The sequence below is a fragment of the Rana temporaria genome, chromosome 13, assembly GCF_905171775.1.
Source record: "Rana temporaria chromosome 13, aRanTem1.1, whole genome shotgun sequence".
NCBI classification, from domain to species: Eukaryota; Metazoa; Chordata; class Amphibia; order Anura; family Ranidae; genus Rana; species Rana temporaria.
This window is the reverse complement of record NC_053501.1, coordinates 48969906-48988780: the sequence shown is the minus strand read 5'-3', so window position 1 is coordinate 48988780 and position 18875 is coordinate 48969906. Positions and strand designations below refer to the sequence as shown.

Sequence of the window (18875 nt, the reverse complement as noted above, 5' to 3'; positions counted from 1 at the left end):
CATCCTTAATGGACACACCGCCACTGGTTCAGAGCCAAAGGCAGAGCCTCAGTGACTTAGTTCACTCACCAAAAACTGTTTTAAGGACTTTTCTGTCCCTTTGTTTAGGAGAAAAGCTAATTTACAGAAAAGATTGCCTACGCTGGTGCTTTCAGCATCACATAACATAACCTTAGCCTCCTGGATAAATGCTCAGGCCCTCATTCAGCATAGGAACTGAACTTAGGGGTTGATCTACTAAAGGCAAATGCAATTTACATTCCAAGTGCATTGCAAGTACACTTGGAAGTGCAGTCACTGTAGATCTGAGGGGAAGATCTGAAATGAGGAGAAGCTCTGCTGGTTTTATCATCCAATCGTGTACAAGCAAAAATGCTGGTTTTATTTCCTTTGCATGTCCCCCTCAGATCTACAGCGACTGCACTTGTAGTGCAAAGTGGATTTGACTTTAGTAAACCCCCCCCCCCATCTTGTAGGCACTGGCCTGCTCAGGTCACCTCTCATTGAGGCCAGAACAGACACTCAACTAGTGTCTATTCACATACAGAACCTTGAGCCTCAGCTCCCAAGCAAAAGAACCTGACCATAGCTTCACAATCAGTGAGACACTGGCTGCCAGGCTTTATTAAACCCAAAATATTACAAAGCACCTAGGGGCCAGGACCCAGACCAGAACTTACTAAGGAACAAGAAAACCAAGAAAACAGAAAGCCTATTTTCTCCTTTAGGAGACACAAAACCTGTGTAGGTAAGAAACCTATGTAACACAAATACTGTCTACAACCCTGACAGTTAGTCTCACACCTAATTTGTGACTATTGTCACATTATTCCAATTGGCTTTTTCAAAGTTACAGCGCTAACCTAAAAAAACAAAAAAAAAATATATATATATATATAGTTAGGGCCATTTATATTTGAACACAGGCACAATTTTCATACTTTTGGCTCTGTATGCCACCAGAGTACAATTAATACCAAACAATCCAAATGAATTTGAAGTGCAGACTTCTAGCTTTATTCCAAGGGCTGGAACGAATTTTAGGAACTGCAACCATTTTTATACACAGTTTAATTGGACAAATTAATATAATTATAAATATAATGTTAATTTTTAATATTTTGTTGAGAATCCTTTACTGGCAATGACTGCCTGAAGTCTGGAACCCATATACATTGCCAAAGACTGGGTTTCCTACTGATGCTTTGCCAGGCTCTAACTGCAGCTGTCTTCAGTTCTTTGTCTGTGGGTCTTTCTGCCTTTAGTTTTGCCTTCAACATGTGAATTGCATGCTCAATTGGGTTGAGATCAGGTGATTGACTTGGCCATTGCAGAATATTCCCCTTCTTTTCCTTTAAAAGCTCCTGGGTTGCTTTTGCAGTGTTTTGTATCATTGTCAGTCTGTACTGTGAACCGCCATCCAATAAACTTTGCTGCATTTGGCTGAATCTGGGCTTATAGTATATCTCTAAACACTGCAGAATTCACCCGGCTGCTTCTGTCTTCTGTCACATCATCAATAAACACCAATGACCAAGTGCCACTGGAAGCCATGCATGCCAATGCCATCACACTGCCTCCACCATGTTTTACAGGTGATGTGTGCTTTGGATTATGAGCTGTTCCAAGCCTTCTGCACACTTTTTTCTTCCCATCATTCTGGTACAGATTAATCTTAGTTTCATCAGTCCAAATAATGCTTTTCCAGAACTGATCTGGCTTTTTTTTTTATGTTTTTCTTTATTTTTATTTTTTATGTTTTTCGATCAATCTAATCTGTTTTTCTATTCTTCAGGCTTATGAATGATTTGCAATTTGTGGGGGAATCCTCTGTATTTGCTCTTGTGAAGTCTTCTCTTGATTGTAGACATTGACATTGATACGCCCACCTTCTGCAGTGTGTCCTTCACTTGCCTGGATGTTGTGAATGTGTTTTTCTGTACCATAGAGAGGATCCTGCGATCATCCATCACTGTTGTCTCCTGTAGACATCCAGGCCTTTTTGTGTTGCTGAGCTCAATAGTGCGTTCTTCTTCCTCAGAATGTACCAAATTGTTGATTTGGCCACTCCTAATATTGCTGCTTTCTCTCTGGTGGATTTGTTTCATTTTTGAAGCCTTACAATGGCCTGTTTCATTTGCATGGACAGCTCCTTTGAATGCATGATGTAGGTTCACAGCAATAGATTGCAAATGCAAATACCACACTTAGAATCAACACCAGACCTTTTACCGGCCTAATTGATGAAGAACATCATTCCTCCGATTTGGATGTACATACCCTCAAATTAAACCCGAGAGTGTGCACTTTCAGCCCATATCCATTATATAACTATAGCTTGACTATGTTTTGGTAAATACCTGATAAAAACTAAAACTGTGCCAGTGTCCAAATATATGTGGACCTAACTGTATATATAAATAGACGGTCAGAGGCATTGAGGCACCAAAAGAAGCATTTCTGCCGCAGAAAGCTGTAACAAAAGCAATCTGATATAGAAATATTATGCATTTTACACAAAGACAAAAACACATAGTGGAATATTTTAAAGTATAACTAAAGGCAACGATTTTTTCCCCGTTTTGGATAGAGTGGAGAGGGATTAGAACACTTGTCATATTTCATTGCTGTCTGTGCCCCCATTAAGGAGATTCACCCTCTCAATATTTCATGTTTACTATTATTATTGAAAGTAAAAGTAAATCCCACATTTGGGTTGTCCCCAGAAAAGTAATAGAGGGGAAATCTTCCAATGGGGACACTAGTTCTTGTGAACTGGGGGTCCCCAAAGAATTCCCTTAATTTGCAAGGATTTCCTCTCACTTCCTGTTTGGCTATGGGGCAGGAAGTGAAGGGAAATCTCTGCAATGGGACACAAGCGCTCTATCCAAAATGAAAAAAGTTTTGCCTATAGTTCTACCCTGTTGCTCCATAATGCTCACTTCTGGGTGAAGAAAAATATTTCCAGGTATGGAAAAGCATCTGACCTATTGCTCTTTCTTCCACATTTCATTTGGTGCTTTGTGATTGGATGCTTAGATGTCCAGCACTTTTACAAGGGGCAGAAAAGAGCTCTAAACCCTGTGTAAGCTCCAATATAGTGGTGAAACTAAGCAGCGGGGAAATGAAGGAGAGGTAGCTGTGATGGGAGTCACTTTGGGCGGGGGGTTTATGGAACCCAGCTTACCTTAGAGAGCTCTGGCCCCAGGCCCCTTTTATGTGTAAGTTAGCCTGTGTCTGTTAGGAGCACAGGGTGACCTGAGAAGCCCAGTCTGGTTTGCCCTAACCAGACTCCCAGTACAACCACACCAGACTCAGCATTTTGTGTTACCCCTGGTATCCTTGGTTCTATATGTACGGTTTGTGTTAAAAGAAGGAAGGGGCACTTTCACTTGGGACCTTAATATTCATGAACAATATCCCTCAAGAAATATACGAAGATAAAAAATTCCACCTTTCAGACTGCTAGAACATTGTAGGAGTGTCTCAGACCATTGCGAGATAGTCTGAGGTGGGGTGGGGGTTTGTTATGTGTTTATTGTTAAGTGGCTAAAAACAAGGGTGAACAGCGGTGCTAGATGGGGTGATAGCATAAGTTTTTTTAGCAACTGGAATATACATATACGTATACATAAATTTTGTGTGTGAGTTTGTATACATAGAAATAATAAACCATGTGTTAAAACATGAAGTCCATAAATAGTCCATTATCGTGTGTGATCAGCACCTGGATACAGCACCCTTAGAGCCCATTCACACCTCCGCGACAAAACGCCCGACGCTCGTGCCGCTGGAGGGGAGAATTCCCATTGCTGTCTATGAGATGGTTCACATCTCATAGACGCCGTACGCCTGCCGCCTGAAAAAAAGTCCCGGACCCTTTTTTTCAGGCGGCATTGGCGTTCGGCCATACAAAGCAATGGGAAGGCTTTGTTAAAAAAAAAAAAAAAAAGTTACACACTCGCGGCAAAATACGCCGCGTACCTTGTCGCTGAGGTGTGAATGCAGCCTTAGAATAAAGCAGTGGACTCTGTGTTATAATAGGAACAGAGGGGTGCCAGACTGAGTGCAGTATTAATCATGAATTTAATAAAAACAAGTAAAAACTCACAGTTAAAATAAATGAGGTCAGCATGTAGTAAAAATCGCCAGTCCTGGAGTCTTATGGAACATCCTATATAGCGTCCTATTATCCTTGGCAGCCTGGGCACTGATGTTTTCTTGCAAGGATGCAAAAAGTGCTAAGAACCAGTAAGCAGGAAACTGAGAGCAGCTGATCACGGCCATGACCAGCGTGAACCGCAGGGTAGCAAGATGGCGCGGGGCCGGGACGTGACGTCACAGGAACAGAAAGTATGATTATACACAATGACAAGGGGCAATGATGCATTTCAAAGCTACAGCTTCTTCATCAGACCATCTATTTTAATACTATTTTAACTAATACTGCACTCAGTCTGGCGCCCCTCTGTTCCTATTTTTACACACCTTCCTAAAGGCTGTCTTGTGTGTGATGGTACTAAATGTAGTTTACCCCATCCTGTGTCATTATGCAAAGAAGGGGGTATTGTCCCCTAAATATATATCTCTTTATGCCTGTGTTTGAATAAACAGTTTTATGTTTTTTACCACCCTACACTGATGTCTCGACAAGTGACTGGGTGGGCTAAGGCAGTGGTCATCAACCCTGTCCTGCAGGGCCCACTAACAGGCCAGGTTTGCAAGATAACTGAAATACATCACAGCTGATATCATTTGCTCCTCAGTGATTGCAGTATTCTAGACTGCATCTCCCCAAGGTAATACATAAAACCTGGCCTGTTAGTGGGCCCTGCAGGACAGGGTTGATGACCACTGGGCTAAGGGATCTTTGATCGTGTTGGTACGGGCAAGGGAAGCTTGTATGGCCGACATACTGCCCTTGAGTACGGGGGTCCGTCACAGTAGCTATGTGCAGCTGGCGGGGTTGACATAAAAGTGAGCCTACTACGTTGCCCTAAATGGACAAAGCACACGTTTAGTTTGGCCCATGGAATATACACATTCTGTAAATGGTAGTACATGTTTATATGCACCATACAACAATACTCCATCAATTGCTCACATAACACAGGTGGCTCATTTTAAATTAGCTTGCAATGCCTTTCAAGCAAACTGCATTTTGTATTATGCATGCTTAGAGTAAATGTGTCCCACAAGTCTACAAAGCTGTGGTCATCCAAGTTTAAGGCCGCGTACACACGGTCGATCCATCCGATGAGAATGGTCCGACGGCCCGTTTTCATCGGTTCACCGCTGAAGCAGACTGATGGTCTGATGTGCGTACACACCATTGTTCCAAAAACCGATTGGGTCAGAACGCGGTGACGTAAAACACACAACGTGCTGGAAAAACGAAGTTCAATGCTTCCAAGCATGTGTCGACTTGATTCTGAGCATGCGAGGGTTGTGAACCGACGCTTTTGTGTACTGACCATTGGTTTGGACCTATCGGTCAGCGGTCCATCGGTTCGATTTTAAAGCAAGTTCTCTCATTTTTGTCCGAAGGACAAAAGACCGATGGGCCGTACACACGGTCGGTTTGGACCGATGAAACTGAACTTCAGTCCGTTTCCATCGGTTTGGACCGACCGTGTGTACGCGGCCTAAGGCCCCTTACACACGGGGCGGATCAGTAATGATCTGCCTCCATATGCTCCGTATGCTCAGCGGGGATCGCTCCGTTGATCCCCGCTGAGCCGGCGGATGACAGGGCGGTCCCCGCACACTGTGCAAGGACCGCACTGTCTTTTCTCCGCTGTCCCCTATGGGGGGATCGGATGAACACGGACCGTATGTCCGCGTTCATTCAATACGCAGACGGAAGGAAAAATAGGGTTTTCTTCCGTCTGCAAAATCGGATCTTTGTGGAGGCGGACGAGATCGGGTGTCAGCGGATTTTCATCCGCTGACACCCGCAATCTCATAGGGACCAATGTATGTCCCTTTTTAAAAAAGCGGACATACGGTCCGCACGTGTGAAAGGGGCCTAACAGAAGTTTCCTAACTGAAAAAACCTTTATGACTCAAGAAATCCTTCCCAGCATCATATTCTGACAATAAATGTTTGATGGAAGCTTGTTGTCGGAAATTCCAACCGTGTGTAGGCTCCATCGGACATTAGCTGTCGGAATTTCTGACAATGAAAATTTGAGAGCTGGTTATCAAATATTTCCGACAACAAAATCTGTTCTCGTAAATTCTGATCGTGTGTGGACAATTCCGACGCATGCTCTGAATCAAGTACGAGATGGAAGCGCTTGGTCTGGTAAAACAAGCATTCGTAATGGAGATCACACATTCATCACACTGTAACGGACTGAAAAGTTAGAATTGTCTCTCACCAAACTTCTACTAACACGACTGGTATTGGACTTCACTTTAATAGTGCCATCGTACGTCATTTCCGACAACATTTGTGCGACTGTGTGTATGCAAGACAAGTTTGAGCCAACATCCGTCGGAAAAAATCCACGGTTTTGTTGCCGGAATTTCTGATCGTCTCTACGCAGCATTATACTATATATATATATGTATCTTACAGCCCTAACATGTTTGAAAAATAAAATAAAATTATCAGTATAAAAAAAAAGTCAGACTTTAATTACTTGCAATAAATCAGTGTTAATGTATTCAGTCTGATAAATGCTTTTTTAAGCACAGGGTTTTTCCCTAGTGTGAAAAGTAGAACACTGTATTTCATTTCGAGGAGGGAGAGAAAAAGGGAGAGAAAGTAATAGAATTATAAATAACATCAACTCATCTACCATTTCCATATGCTGGGGAAATATGTTTATAAATGCATTTTCCAGAGATGTACCGGTGAATGGAAAGGCCCAACAATTACATCCATTATACATTTCTATTTAAATGTACACATTCAAGCAAAAACTCTGTTTGTTTCATGTAGCGCAGACATAATAAGCCAACTGAACATTGTAAATACCAAAATATAGCCAAGACTATAAAGATTGCAGGGAATTCTTCTGTTCATTCATATTGATAATGAAATCTGTACATGACAGGTGTGAATAAATAAACATTTGCTTGGAGGTAAATCCTCTCTCTTTCCGTCAGCATCTAGTGCATCAAATCATGCAAATATTTTACTGATCCTTAAATAATAGATTTAAAGTAATCTATAGTGGGTGCTGCAAATGTACAAATATAATCTCAGATAAAAAGTCTTATGCCGCGTACACAAGGTTGTTTTTCGGCATGAAAAAAAACGACATTTTTAAAAACGTAATTTAAAATCACTGTGTGTGGGCTTCACAACGTTTTTCGGCTTCTGAATGTCGTTTTTCGGGTTGTAAAAAATGATCGTGTGTGGGCTAAAACGACGTTTTAAACCCGCGCATGCCCAGAAGAGAGTTATGAGACGGGAGCGCTCGTTCTGGTAAAACTACCATTCATAATGGAGTAAGCACATTCATCACGCTGTAACTGACAAAAAAGCGAAAATCGTCTTTTACTAACAAGGAATCAGCTAAAGGCAGCCCAAAGGCGAATAGAACTTCCCCTTCAGAGTGCCGTCGTACGTGTTGTACGTCACCGCCCTTTTGTTCATAATTTTTTTTAAACGATGGTGTGTGGGCAACATCGTTTTTAATAATGAAGTTGGAAAAACATTGTTTTTTGGACATGCTGAAAAATTTCGGGTTTTTTTTCATGCCAAAAAAAAGACCATGTGTACGCGGCATGAGGGTACTTATAACTACATTTTAGAAAATCAGATAAACTTCATCACAGGAGTGGCAACAACTGTAGCCATCTCTCATATCAGGATTGTGATGTGACATCTCACTTGGACCTTCTCACCTTACAGGCCTTGGTGCTTCCCTTCAGCTGTCAGTCACTAACTGTAAAGACACCTATAACATGTGTGTCACTGGTCACTAAACACAAAAACAAACAGGGCGCTGGGTTCAGATTTTCTAAGAGTCACTGAAATTGTCACTGGGCACACTGACTCTGGTTTGGCAATAAGAAAGGGACCACCTTTAGGAAAAAGGGAAAAGACCCAGAGATGACAATTTGCACACATACCATCCAATGAGAGTGCCAAACGCTTAAGTGTCCACGGTAATTTAATTATAAAATTGATTCACAGAAAATTGATTGTTTATGCTACAAGGATCTGACCTCACGGTTCGTTTATTTTTTCAAAATGAGAGAATCAAAATGAGCCAATAAAATTTTTAGGCTCCATTCATACCTAGGCGTATTCACGCCCGACACCCGACGCTCGATACGCTGGAGGGGAGAAATACCATTGCCCTCTATGGAGATGGTTCACATATCCACGCCGAACGCCGAAACGCTGAACGCCTGAAGCTCAAAACAAGTCCAGGACCCTTTTTTTCAGGCGGCTTCGGCGTTCGGCATAAGAGATGTGGACCTGGGGGTTTGCGGCGGTACAAAACGCCGCAATTTGTCGCCGCAATTCGCGGGACAAAATGCCGCGATTAGGTGTGAATGCAGCCTTAAAGTCGAACGATCGAGCATACACTAAATAATTTTTAGAACAATTTTCTTACAATTTTCTTACCACTATTAAAGTTGCTGGATCATCTAGGTATACCTGCCAGGATTATTTAAAGAAGAACTTTATAGAACTTTAAATAATATTTTCTCATGCAATGGGGCTGTGCCTGCACCGCAAGGGTTAGCTACTCGTTTTCGTCTAGGGGCTGCAGGGTGCAGAATGTATGGACTGTTCCTGACATCATCACGTCCATAGACTGGCTCTGGATATGAGGATGGCAGGAACAGTCCACCGCTGGATGTTTCCCGGAGGATCGAAGAACCGAGCAGTTAACTCATGCAGTGCAGGCACAGCCCCACTGCAACTGGAAACATTTTTTGCAGAGTTCTTCTTAAAGCGGGGGTTCACCCTATTAAAAAAAAAAAAAATTTTTTTTTTTTTTACTACCATTACATTCGGCATCGTAGCGCGAGCTACAGAATGCCGGTCTTAAATTTTTAATCCCCGTACTCACTGTGCTATGGATCATTGAAGATTCCGGGGAATGGGCGTTCCTATGGTGAGAGAAGGTGATTGACGGCCGGCTCTGGCACGTCACGCTTCTCCGGAAATAGCCGAAATAGGCTTGGCTCTTCACGGCGCCTGCGCATAGCCTGTGCGCAGGCGCAGTGAAGAGCCGAGACCTACTCCGGCTGTCTTCGGGGAGCGTGACGTGCCAGAGCCAGCCGTCAATCATCCTCCCTCTCCATAGGCACGCCCATTCCCCGGAATCTTCAATGATCCATAGCACAGTGAGTACGGGGATTAAAAATTTAAGACCGGCATACTGTAGCTCGCGCTACGATGCCGAATTTAATGCTATAATCATGTTAAGGAGGGTGAACCACCGCTTTAAGGCCCTTTTGAACTGGGGCGGTTTGCAGGCGCTATTGCGCTAAAAATAGCGCCTGCAATTTGCAAACTGACCTGAAACAGTGGCTGCTGTTTCTCCAGTGTGAAAGCCTGAGGGCTTTCACACTGGAGCGGTGTGCTAGCAGGACCGCTCCAAAAATCCTGCTAGCCGCATCTTTGAAACGGTGAGAGGAGCGGTGTGTTTACCGCTCCTTCCAATTGGCGGCTATGCAGAGGCGCATTGCCGGCGGTATTAACCCTTTTTTGACCGCTAACGGGGGGTTAAAACCACACCGCTAGCAGCCGAATACTGCCGCAATTTCGCCGGTATAGCACCGCTAAAATTAGCGGCACTTTACTGCCACCACACCTCCCGCTCCAGTGTGAAAGGAGCCTTAAGGTAACGTGAAATAACTCAACCAGTCCACATTGTTGTGCGTATCCTCCATTTTTTCAATGTTGGTGTGAGTATATTGCTCATATACATTTTGGAACTTTTTCTGAATTTAAATGCACCAATTTCAAACTATTCAAATCAATATTGTTCGTGACATGGTTTTTCCACAGATATATACACACAGATAAATTGAACCTGGGCTGTCTTCTGAAAAAGTTGCTGATGCCCCATGAAACGCGTAGAAAGCTTTAAGCCTTCATGAATTGAAAATCCCATGTTTCAGCAAATATGGGTGGTATGTTGTACATACATGTCTGATGTGGGGATGTTGATAATATTATCTAAATTAAACTACACTACTGTTGTCTTTTTTAAATATTTTGCAATATTACGTTTTTAACACCTTGTTGGACCTTTCCTTAAAGTTGTACTCAACTGTACGTTTTTTTTTACCTGCAAGATAAAACTGCATACTAGTACATCATGTGAAACTTACCACAAAACAAAGCCTTTCAGCGATTCAATGTCATCGCTGGAGACAGCTTCAGCCTAGGTTCACACTGCTGCGAATTCAAAATCGCGGCAAAATTCGCGATTTTACCGCGATTTCGGCCGCAATTTAATGTAAATCGCGGCCCGAAATCGCAAAAAGTAGTACAGGAACTACTTTTTGAAATCGCAGATGCAGCGTCGCACTGATTAGGACAGTGCCATTGCCGACAATTGCCGCCGATTTGAGATGCGATTAGACATGTCAAATCGCATCTCAAATCGTTCCAAATCGTACCCAGTGTGAACCAGGGCTTAATCTTCACCTGTCTTGTTTCCGGGTTCACGGACTGCGACTCTGTGACTGCCCGGAGACGCGATGACGACACTCTTGTGCATGCACAGGCGGCCGTTCCTTCAGAGCGCATGCGCCAGTGATTTCACTGGCTGCATGTACAGTAAATATGTCCTACATGGTGCATGTTTAGGAGATATTTACACTACCTAAGGGTAAGCCTTATTATAGGTAAAATTTAAAGATGGAAATGTATTTCCTCTAGGGCCGAAACAACTAATCGATTAATCAACAACTAATCGATTATGAAATTAATCGATTACAATTTTCATAATCGATTAATCGGCCAGTAACATAATGGGGTTAAAAAAATAAATTTAGCCCTTTATAGTGCAAAAAAGCAAATCGCTACTGTAAATATTCCTTTCACTGTCCCACAGTAAAAAAATTAACCCCTTACAGTAGCGATTATTTGCTCTTTTTGTACTTATTTATGTTTTTTTAACCCCATTATGTTACTAAACATCTCAGGCCTGGGTTCACACTTCTGTTTTTGGTGCTTTTTGCAGAAACACACTACAGTTCAGTTACATGTTTTCCTATGGGACACGTTCACATCCATGATTTTTTTTCCGCTGACATTTTTTTTTTTTTGGTTCAATATACTTTAATGGAGAAGCTGCAGAAAAGCATGTAATGTGTTTTTGCGGCAATTTGTGTTTTGTAATCTGCCCAACAACAAGTTGGCCCAAAATAAAAGAAAAAATACTTTTTTTTTTTTTTTTAGGCTATTATCCGATTAATCGATTAATCGAAACAATAATCGGCCAACTAATCGATTATGAAAATAATCGTTAGTTGCAGCCCTAATTTCCTCTTTAACCGCTTAAGGACCGCCGCACGCAGATATACGTCTGCAGAATGGCACGGCTGGGCACAAGGGCGTACATGTACGTCCCTTTCAAGAGCCCAGCCATGGGTCGTGCAGTGCGCTGCCGGCGGAGCGCTCGCGACCTGGTCCTAAGCTCCGTGATCGTCCCCGCGGGAACCGCGGAACCGATCGATACCGGTGTCCCACGATCGGGTCACAGAGAGGAAGAACAGGGAGGGGTAAGTGTAAACAAACCTCTCCCCGTGCTTCCTAGTGAGACTGACACTGATCGTCTGTTCTCTGTCATAGGGAACGACGATCAGTGATGTCACATGCTAAGCCGTGCCCCCCATAGTAGGAAACAAAAATCAGGGCACACTTAACCCCTACAGCGCCACCTACAGCTTAACACCTTCACTGCCAGTATAATTTTTTACAATTAACAGTGCGTTTTTATAGCACTGTTCGCTGTATAAATGACAATGGTCCCAAAATAGTGTCAAAAGTGTCCGATGTATCCGCCATAATGTCGCAGTCACAATAAAAATTGCTGATCGCCGCCATTCAGTGGCGGTGCTTCCATAGGGACGCAGGAGCGCCGCCCCCTCTGGCTCGCTCACAGCCAGTAAAATATACAGATTCATACACTGTATGAATCTGTATATTTTCGCCGCTGCCGCCCACTATTCAGCTGGCCGGATGTTGAGCTCCAGTCAGCTGAATAGCGGCAGCTGACTGGCTGTGTGGAAGTGCCTATCAACCTGATAGGCTGTCCGAGTACAGCCCTGAGGCTGTAGTCGGCTCCCTGAAGCTCATCCTTCGGGACGTACCGGCCGTACGTCCGAGGATAAGACTGACAGGCGTCTCAGCCAATCAGGTAACCTGATTGGCTGAAGCGTCATCGAGGGCGGGACGAGGGACATCGAGGGACGTAGAAGCCATAAAGGTAAGTGCCAGGGGGGGTACTGGGCACGGTGGCTACAAGTGGGGGCACAGTGGCTACAAGTGGGGGCACAGTGGCTACAAGTGGGGGCACAGTGGCAACAATTGGGGGCACAGTGGCTACAATTGGGGGCACAGTTGCGACAATTGGGGGCACAGTGGTGACAATTGGGGGCACAGTGGCAACAATTGGGGGCACAGTGGCAACAATTGGGGGCACAGTGGCAACAATTGGGGGCACAGTGGCTGTGTTTGATGGCATAGTGGTGACAATTGATGGCACAGTAGCTGCGTTTGATGGTATGACACAGTGGCTGTGTTTTGATGGCATGGCACGGTGGCTGTGTTTTGATGGCATGGCACAGTGGCTGCGTTTTGATGGCACGGTGGCTGCCATTTGATGGCATGGCACAGTGGCTGCGTTTTGATGGCACAGTGACTGCATTTGATGGCATGGCACAGTTGTGACAATTGATAGGTACAGTGAGGCTGCAATTGTTTTGTTTTTTTTTCGTTTGCGCCCCCCCAAAAATTTTGATCACCAGCCGCCACTGCCGCCATTACTAGTAAAAGTGGCCTGGTCTTTAAGCTGCATAATGGTCCGGGGCTTAAGTGGTTAAGCACCACTCATAAAAGTCCCATGGGCAAATTTGCTTTTGTTTTTTCCAGTAAAAAAAAAAAAACATGAGTGTACATGCACCTACACCGGCCCCAGGGATGAAACCCAGCTACATAGTTTGTTATGTAAATGAAAAGCTGAGCCTCGCTCTCTCACCTCCTGGACCTTCTGATTGGCCTTCCACTATCATGGACATCCAACTGGTCTACAGAATGGTGTGGGATGGACAGGCCAGCTCTCAGCACTGCTAGAAAGTGTCAGAATTTCCATTTCAGTGTTCTTCTGTACAGTATGCAGGGCTAATGGGGTGTTTGTGGAGAATTTTGAAGCATTTTATGGCTATTGGTGTTAATTTCCAGGACCATTGCAATGCTACCTTAATTCTAATAGGCACTATGGGGTACTGTACTTTGCACACAGTCACTACACTTTGCAATAAAATACTAAATAAGCCCTAATCAGTAACATAAAAGAAACAAATTATATATGTGTGTGTTTTCGTCGATATATGTATGTATCATTGTATGTGTGTTCATCTAATCCAATCCACAAAATGAAAATAAATAATAAAGTCATGTATTTTCCAGTGTTGTGATGGTATGATCTAAGGAAACACATTAATCCTAATCCATACACCCAAAGATGAATATATTAACTGTTCCACCTGCTTTAATAATCTCATCATTTCAAGGGCACTACACAAATCCAAGATAGTCACTGTCCTATGCAAATATCCATATACAAGTGATCACCTAAAATACTGACATAATTATATGCACTCATATATTGTTACCCTATTAATTATCATATATTCTTTCTATGCATTTGTATGTTTGAATGCACTTAAATTTCAATAAAATCTTTGAAACAAAAAAAAATAAAAAATACTGACAAATCCATACATAAAAATGCAATACCACAAGCAGAATGAAATCCACAACCCTGCAATGCAATTTATAAACAACATAACAAACCCTCCAAACACACATCACAGTCCAGCCCCAACCTTGTACCAGTCACCTATCCAAGCTGTTGTAGAATGGATGACTTTTCTTATAACATGGCACTATACTTCGAAAAATATGTATTTTATGAATGCTAAATGTATCCCGTGTATTCAGTTTGAATGTTTATTTTTTCATATTTGAATATCAGCACATATATATGTACACAAATGGGGTATAAAGGTTCACATCATGCGCTGCACCGATACGTCAAGATACTTCCGGGGATTATAAACTGCATTTACTGTAAAAATAGTCCAAAAATAGGAGCATTACACCCAACCGTTCCCAAAACAATTCAGATTCATGGAACAATTTCCCATCACAAATACATAATAAACACTACAAATTCACAAAAAAAATAAAAAAAAAAATAAATCCAAATCAGCCACCCCCAGCCATCAGCCATCCTCCTTCCAGCCATTCATAGATTGGAGTAAGCCATGTAGGCGCAGCTGGTAAAGAACACAAATGACACAAATGACATAAATGACAATCCACACTGATGGGCTCCTATAGCAATATTAATGCAGGATTCTCCATCTAACACAACAAGTGACATGAATAGAAGATGAAATAAACATCCATCCCCAAAACAGACAAAGCAACCACCCCCCCCCCCCCCCCTACATAAATTCCAGCACAAGCAGCACCCACCCCCTCCTGGCATCTGTATGGCTGCCATGGTGGGTAATGGAGAATGGATGGGGAAAGGGATGTACAGGAGGATTACCCCAGTGCTGGATCATAGGAAGGATCAGGGACCCGGGCTGTTATACATTGTAACCCAGGAGAGGACCAGCTGGGATTACCTTAGCAACCAGAGAATCCGCTTCTCCTCCTCCTCAGTGGCGGCTTCCTCGGCTCTCGGTGCTCTCCCTGTCACAGGAATGTGCGGGGAGCCCGGGGCATGGTCCTCACAAGAGATGGGGTGCAGCCCCGACACCTGCTCAGTGGAAGGAGGGAGGTGGGAAGGATGCCACAGGGTCCCCCGGAGATAGGTCCATCCCTGTGCGTGCTGAACACTGGCTGAGGATGGATGGATAGAATAAACAGGACAAGCTGCTTCCCTCCTCCTCCTCCTCCTCCTCCCGTTCCGAGGATGCTGCAGTAGCCGGAGCGCTCTCTGATGGAGCTTTATGGTATGGAAGACAGCATCCTCCTCATCCCTCTCCGGGGTGTGCATGTTCAGCGGGAGCGGCCGCCCGCTAGATGGCGCTGTGCGCGCTCCTCCCTATGTGTACGATGCTGGAGGTGAGGGGAGCAGGCTTGTCTATCACAGCTCATCATAGAGCCCTCGCCTCACACCTCAGGTCACACCTCCAACACACACACAGCAAACACAAACCCCAATGTGTGTAGGCCCCCATTCACACCTAGCCATTTAGAATCGCAGGCAGAATCAGTGCAGTTCCAAATTGCGCTGAAATTGTGGCAAATGCGTATTTGAGTGCCATTCATTCTTATGTTTTACTGTTTTCACAAGTCACACGAGACTCATCGCCCCAATAACATGATAGACAAGCAGGCTTGTCTATCACAGCTCATCATAGAGCCCTCGCCTCACACCTCAGCTCACACCTCCAACACACACAGCAAACACAAACCCCAATGCGTTTAGGCCCCCATTCACACCTAGCCATTTAGAATCGCAGGCAGAATCAGTGCAGTTCCAAATTGCTCTGAAATTGTGGCAAATGCGTATTTGAGTGCCATTCATTCTTATGTTTTACTGTTTTCACAAGTCAAAATCAGGCGTGACCAAATCACACGAGACTCATCGCCCCAATAACATGCGTGAGCCTCTTCTGCACAAATAAATGCGAATGGGGTTATGTGCAACTCGTGGTAGGTATTATGTGTAAATTGCGCTAAAAGAAAATCCCAAGCAGAAACGGTTGCATTCACACCTGATCAAAGCAATGGGAGTTATTTACGAAAAGGCAAATCCACTTTGCACTACAAGTGCAAACTACAAGTGCAAAGTGCACTTGAAATTGCACTGAAAGTGCACCTGGAAGAGCAGTTTTTGTAGATCCGAGGGGAACATGCAAGGAAAATAAAAAAACATAATTTTAGCTTGCACATGATTGGATGATCAAATCAGCAGAGCTTCCCCACATTTTAGATCTACCCCTCAGATTTACAGCGACTGCACTTCCAAGTACACTTTCAGTGCAATTTCAAGTGCACTTTGCACTTCTAGTGCAAAGTGTATTTGCCTTTCGTAAATACCCCCCTATGTGTCATGTTTTGACTACAGGAAAGCCTATATCAAGGCTTATCTGTAGATGTAAAGGATTCTAGAGGTTACTGCAAATCATTATTGCTCACTGATTAGTTGCTAGAGGTTACTACACATCATAACCTCTCAGTGCAAATTGTGGGTGTGGCAAAACTGCACTATCATTGAGGGGTGCACTATGTACAGGGTGCAGGGTTGGGGGTGCACTATGTGCAGGGCTGAGGTGGGTGCAGCGGTATGGTGGGTGCAGAGTGCAGGGGGTGAGGTGGGTGCAGGGGTGAGGTGGGTGCAGGCGTGAGGTGGTGCAGGGGTAAGGTGAGTGCAGAGGTGAGGTGGGTGAAGAGTGAGATGGGTGCAGAGTGCAGGGGTGAGGTGGGTGCAGAGTGCAGGACTGAGGTGGGTGCAGAGTGAGGTGGATGCAGAGTGCAGGATTGAGGTGGGTGCAGAGTGCAGGATTGAGGTGGGTGCAGAGTGCAGGACTGAGGTGGGTGCAGAGTGAGGTGTATGCAGAGTGCAGGACTGAGGTGGGTGCAGAGTGAGGTGGGTGCAGAGTGAGGTGTATGCAGAGTGCAGGACTGAGGTGGGTGCAGAGTGAGGTGGATGCAGAGTGCAGGATTGAGGTGGGTGCAGAGTGCAGGTCTGAGGTGGGTGCAGAGTGAGGTGGGTGTACAGAGCTCCATCCCCCCTAAGTACAAGGCTCTCCTCCCATAAAGCCCCCCCCCCCTCCTGATTCCAGTACAGAGTTGCTACTCACAGCATGTTGTCCTCCGATGTCCATGCAGCCTGCTAGTCCCAGAAGCAGCTTCCCCTGTGTAGAGTGCCCGCCCCCTTCCTTCTCTGCTCTCATAGATCAATGTGTATACCAAAAGGGTTGAGAGCGGCCGCGGGGAGAGGAGCGCTGTCACTTGGAAATACACAAGCAGAAGGACAGATACACAATGACAGGAAGAGACAATTAACTACCTAGAGTGCTCAACAGAGCCCTAGTAGTACATCGAGCACTACAAGCCGACAGTCAGAAAGGTGGTTGGTACTTGTAGTTTTGCATTCATAGAACTCTGTAAATAAATGATGCAGCTGGATGCACAGAGCCCCGCTTAGCCATGTTTTTTTTTTTAAATAGTAACAGCGAGTGAGGGGAGAAGATCCCCCGCTTGCTGTCACTGGGTGCAGCGGATTAGGGAGATGCTGCAGAAGTGGGAACATGCTACATGTTCCACCCTACAAATGGGTGGAACATGTAACATGTTCCCAAAGGTGAACTTATCTGTAAGCACTGATTCACATCAGTGCGGCTTCAAAGTTGCGCCACTTTGAAGCCGACATCCCATCGTGGCTTGCATGCGACTTCTTTAAAAGAAGATAATGCAGGTCGTGACAAAGTCACCCCAAAGTAGTGCAGAAACCTTTTTCTAAGTTGGAGTAACTTGAGTCGCACAGATTAGAAAGGTTCCATTGCCGTTAATGGGGAGCAACTGGTCGTGTGACTTAATTTGCATGACAAGTCGTGGCAGGGGGACGAGGGCTTAAAGGAGAAGTACACCCAAAGCTTGCGGATGCACGGTCATCTTGGACATCCTCATAATATACCTGTCACTTCCCTTATCATTGTATATTCAACATCTTCCCATACTCCTCCCCTTACTCCTCCCCCTCACCATTCACAAGCCAGCTCGAGGAGTATGGGTGTAGGTCTGATGAAGGAGCCGCACATGCACCCTTCTCCCCACTGACATAGGATTCTAGGGGGGGCAATCCTACGCTAATCTGAGGCCTGGGACAATGTCTCAGGCCTACATCGGTCAGATGCGTCTGCCTCCCATGTAAAGTGTATGTTTCTGTTCAGCTTGTTTTTTGATATACATGATATATTACTGGTGTAATTTCCATATCTGTATGCATATTCTATTTTCTTCAATAAACTTTGATGAAAAAAAAACTACTCACAAACATGTGAAGAAAAAAACGCTTTGTAAAAAGCATTCAAGTGATGGCAATCGGTCTAGGTACCACAGTCTCCAGATGGTGAAGGAGAGGACATGAGGACCACTGCTGGCTGATGTGTTTCAAAGGGATACCTAATCTTGTGCACAAGAGTGTTTGTTTGCTGCTGGGAAGGGGGGGGGGCTGGTGTAATAGGGGAATGCTGGTGTAGTAGGGACACTGGTGTGATGGGTGGACCCATATGTGAAGGGGGAATCTGATGTACTAGAGGGTACCGGTGTGAAGGTATAGGACTTTGGTGTAAAGGAGTGGGACTCTGGTGTAATGGAAGACTCTGGTGTAATGGGCGGCTCTGGTGTGATGGGGGACTGATTTTGGCATGATCGGGGCTGACTTTGGTGTGAAGAGTGGAACTCTGGTGTAAAGAAAGGAACTCCAATGTTAAATGGGGACTCTGGTGTAATGGGGGACTTTGGGGCGATGGGTGGACTCTTATGTTAAAGGAGTTCTCTGACCTAAAACTTTTAACCCCTGCTGTGCCCGGGCTGTAAAACTATACAAAATAAACTGTCACTTACCTGCCTACGATCCCCCGTTGTTCCGATATCGCCGTCCCGTTCTCCGGTCCCGGGCCCCTTCCGCTTCCTGTGT

The 18875-nt window shown here is 44.5% G+C and overlaps 1 protein-coding gene across 2 annotated transcripts in view; it reads right to left on the bottom strand.

The window, feature by feature from the left end:
- Positions 1 to 15192, bottom strand: part of RGS6 (regulator of G protein signaling 6) — a 427599-nt gene extending 412407 nt beyond the window's left edge. Inside the window, exon 1 of one of the 2 annotated variants that reach the window (XM_040332702.1) lies at positions 14848 to 15192. The gene's annotated coding sequence lies outside the window, so the exon portion shown is untranslated. The remainder of the gene's footprint in view (positions 1 to 14847) is intronic. The other variant, XM_040332703.1, reaches the window with a different exon arrangement.
- Positions 15193 to 18875: the final 3683 nt, after the last annotated feature.